Raw genomic sequence first — 4,668 nt, 5'->3', positions numbered from 1 at the left:
AAGTTATTAAGCTTAAAAGGCTATAGAACAGTCATTGATTTGTATGGTAGCTTTCCATGATGCGTAAAAGTAGAAGTGATATAAACTAAATATGCTGAACTTACTGTGGAGAGTCATTTTGATGACATGTGCATGTCTCCATCTCTCCGAATGATAGGCAGAAAAACAATTACCCAGTCATACACGAGCCCGTTAGTGTCTTGATCAACAAAAATATTCTGCTATCTTTCTTTAGTGATCCAGATTCGGGACTTGAAGGTGCTTGTTATTTTTATTATAAAAAAATAAAAAACTGTGAATGATGTTGAGAAGTTAAGTATGTCTATAATTTGTGTTTTTGTCTTTCGATAAGCTTAAAGCTCAAAGTTTATACTGTTACCTAAAATTTTTGATCAAGCACTAAGGGGTTGAAGTTAAATTGGGGTGATATGGGGAAAGCCAAATACGTTTCGAGAAGAGATAGGAGGCATCACAGGTCCATAAGTTATGTCCATCTAAGCTTTATGCCAAACTGAACCTAACTCATATCACTGATGCAATTAAAATCATGCTAAGTTTGTTATACCTGCTATCAACCTGCTTCTTTATGTCATAATAACGCTGAACATGAATCCTTGTAACAACATCTTAAACAATATGATTTCACGTTCGGATCTTTTCATGAAAGGCGGCGTTTTCATAATAAAACTGAAATTTGATCCCAACTTGCAAAATTTGAAAGGATTGATTTTTCGTGTTATTATTATTATTATTGTTTATTTATGTTTTGTTTGTTTTATCTCGAAACCACTCTCCTCGAAACGCGTGATCTAACTGGGTCGTTTTGAATATGTTTAAACTAATTTGGGCCTTGTGTTGGTTTGCTGTTTATTTGATGACATGTTTTTTGGGCTGAACATCTGGTTTGGGCCTGTTTATGGGTTCTCGGCCCATTTCGAGTGGGGTATAAATAATCCTTTTAACCACAATTATTGTTTTCATTGCATTCAATATTCAAAACCCTTTCTCTCTTAAGTCATCTGGCCGAAAGCTTCTTGTTGCTTGGCCACTCATATTAAGCTCTTATCGATGTTTGTGTTTATTTGACTCACGGGTAAATAAACCCGGGTCAAGCTAATTGTTTTTGTGAGTCTAAATGATCTGTGATCTCGTTTGATGACTAGATGGATAGACGAATCTCCTAAATGAACAAGGATGATGAGTTGTTAGATTATTGATTGGGACTTCGATTGGAGAGTGTTAGGGCTAAATGTCAAAGGACTCAAATGTTTTTTGCAGGTTTAATGGGGATTTCGGCCCTCTCTGAGAAGATGGCACATTTTTCAAGAAGGAATACAAAGGGTTCTCTGTCTCCAACTGTCAGACCGACAACCCATGGCCAATCAAAAGGGTTCTCTGTTGACTTAGTTGACCGAGATCTCCTGGCCTTTGACCGAGAACTCATGTTCTCGGTTAATCTTGACAGAGAACACCATTCTTGACCGAAAACCACTTTATTTAACTGAGATCTCCCCTTTGGACAGAGAACTCATTGATGGACCGAAATCCATTATAATATTGTTATTATTTTTTTATGGTCCACCTAATATGATTTTTTCATCATTGGTCCCTCATGTTTTAAAATTTGATAATTGTACACTACAACAAAAAGGGCTTTTTAGGACCTTTTGTGTAGGACGCTTGTAAAATAGGGTCCTAAAATCTATTTAATAGGAAAAATGAATATTTGGGGTCCTTTTACAATATACGCTACAGAACCAGTGTCCTAAAAAGTTATTTAATAGGATAGATGATTCTTTGGGGTCGTATTATCATATAACTTAATAAGACACTTTAAATGTAAATCCTAATAAAGTAATCTATAAGACATGTAGTTATTTGTGTCCCATTATGTGGTAATGTAATAGGATACTTTATCACTAGAGATCTTATTATAACATAACTTAATAGGACACTTTGTAGTTAAGTCATATATGTTCGTTGTTATAGGACCCTTTCTAGTCGAAGTCATATAAGAATATAACTTAATAAGACATTTTACACTATGGTCATATAACTTTAACCTTTATAAGATGCATAATCATTGTGGTATTATTATAATACACCGTAATAGAACATTTGATATATTTTAGTCATAAATCATCTGGTTTATAGGACGATTATTCGCTGGAGTTTTATTATAACATAACTTTACAGGACACTTGGCACTTGAGTCTTGTAACTTTAACCTTTATAGGACGCTTAATCATTGTGGTGTTTTTATAATACACCGTAATAGGACACTTAATTTTGTAGTCATAAAACATATGTTTTATAGGACGCTTATTCGCTAGAGTTTTATTATAACATAACTTAATATGACACTTGACACTTGGGACTTATAATTTTAACCTTACATGACGTTTAACCATTTTGGTGTTATTGTAATACACCGTAATAGGAAACTTGATATATGAGTTATAAAACATCAGTTTTATAGTACACTTATTCGCTAGATAGATAGATTGATAGTTTAAATAAATAAAAACAAGTGTTTTTATCTACCAGAGAGACTTTAAAGATTTCATTTATATATATTTAAGATTGACAGATTGGTAGTTTAAATAAATAAAAACAATAGTAATTTATTTTGCAGGCCGGATTATCTGATGAGTGATTTGAGTCCAATAGTTTAGGGTTGATCATCAGTAAAGCCAACTAAAATTAAGTTTATTAAAACCCAATGCAATCTCACCGGATTCCTCCTCAGTCTCCATCTCTACATATTCAATTAGGTTTGTAGGGTTTGTTTGTTTACAATGTTTGACTGGCAACAATACACTCAATCAATATTATTCGGCCTCATATTCTCCTTCCTTGTAGCTAAGCTTTTCTCAGTTATCTTCTCCTTTCGCGACCAAAATCTCCGTATCACTCGTGCCAACTCCGACGAATCGGAAGATAAACACTCAGATGCGGATGCTGCTAGGGTTTACAGTACGGACGGTGAAAAACAACCCTTGATTGGTACTGACGATGATGATGACCGGGAAGGTGTGGAGAGTACGAAATTGGACGAGGCATTTACTGCGGCCACTGCGTTTGTAGCGTCCACTGCGGCTGATCGGTCTTCACAGAAGGTTTCTAGTGAGTTGCAGTTGCAGCTTTATGGATTGTTTCCAGCGAATATATATATTGTTTCCTACCGTCATCGGATCTCTATACTTGCTCTCACCTCTTCTTTTCGGCACTACACTCAACCGTGACGCCACCACCATCACCGCTTCGACGTTTTCAGCTTACAAACCCGAGGCGACGGTCGTATCGATTTCGATTCTACCGGTGCCAGGTTGCAGCCGTAGCTGTCGCCGGGTTGCATTTGGTAACCCTAGGTGGAGGCGTTGGCGGGAGATGGCGTCCGGTGTTATTTGTCCAGTAACTGCTCCTCTGACTCCTTCTGCCATGGTTTGTATGAAGATGGTCTGCGTGTTCTTCAAATTAATTAGAGTTTAGGTTAATTTTTTTGTCACTTTAATTCTTGAGATGGCTGGACTTAATTGTAGCTAGGTTGTTCGTTTATCTTTTCAATTTGGCTCACATTTGTTATGTCCAATGTTGGTTGTTTATATTAGCTTTTGAGTTATCTGTATTTCGTATTTAGGTTTTCAGCTTTTTTGATGCATCATTAGGTTGTGTATGTGTGTTATCTTTAACCTATGTTAACATAACTTCTGAGGTCAAGGTAAAAAGGTCCAGCTATCTAAAAAATTATGTCAAGTAATTTTAGTTTGAACACTGACTTAATATGTTAACACATTTTAAATGACTTTGAAGTTTTAAGATCATGTGAAATGACTTTTAGTTATGCTTACTTGATGCTTTAAATCTCATTACTACATAACCACTGTAAAAGTGGCTATCAAAATAAAACATAATAAATTGTGTCCAGAGCTTAAGTTTTAAAATTGAATGTGGAGACATTTTGCTAGCTGTTACTACTAACTGGCTATAGACGTACATGATTTTTTTCCTGTTTTCTCTAGAGGATCTAATGACTTTGGATAGTGATGCTTATATCATCTAACTTATGTTCTTACATGTTTTTGGATCATAAATGTAAAATTTGAAGCTTGATATTATTTTTGTTTGCAGGCTTGAAGCTAAAATGAATGCTGAATGACATATATTTAAGCCGAAGACTGTTAAATTCTCTTGGGGCATACGTGAAATTCTATTTTATAGAAAATAATGAAAAATCAAGACAAATTGGCGAAAAATAGCAAGTTAAAATCTTTTTTCCGGTACATTTTTCTTACAAACTGTAATTTCGTAGTCATAGCTTAGTATTTAATTAAATATGCTAACAACATGTCTTTCGTATGCCTTTCTAAAATTAAAGTATGATAGATTGATAGAAGCCCATTCTATCGCAAATGAGAGTCGTTAAAAAATAGGCACTGCTTGGCGATTGGTCAAGGACAAGAAATTTGTTACCGGTTTTTAGACATGTGTAAGTTGGATATACGAATATCCATAATGTGAAAAACGTGATTTGCTAAAACTCATATCTATTTCGGCTTAACGCAGGGCGTTACTATTGAGCCACAGCTGACTTAAATGACAACAGGTACTATAAGTCTGATAATTTAGGTAGACTAATGCTATACAGTCACAAATTAACTACATAGT

General features: G+C 34.9%; 1 pseudogene; it reads left to right on the top strand.

Moving 5' to 3' along the window:
* The first annotated feature begins 2,798 nt into the window (after positions 1-2,798).
* Positions 2,799-4,159, top strand: LOC143592413 (acyl-CoA-binding domain-containing protein 1 pseudogene; annotated as a pseudogene).
* Positions 4,160-4,668: the final 509 nt, after the last annotated feature.

The sequence above is a fragment of the Bidens hawaiensis genome, unplaced genomic scaffold (genome assembly GCF_021521415.1).
Source record: "Bidens hawaiensis isolate Kalapana, Puna unplaced genomic scaffold, B.hawaiensis_p1.1 tig00040742_1, whole genome shotgun sequence".
Lineage (NCBI taxonomy): Eukaryota > Viridiplantae > Streptophyta > Magnoliopsida > Asterales > Asteraceae > Bidens > Bidens hawaiensis.
Note: the sequence above shows the minus strand (reverse complement) of the source record. Positions and strands in the feature narration are given on the sequence as shown.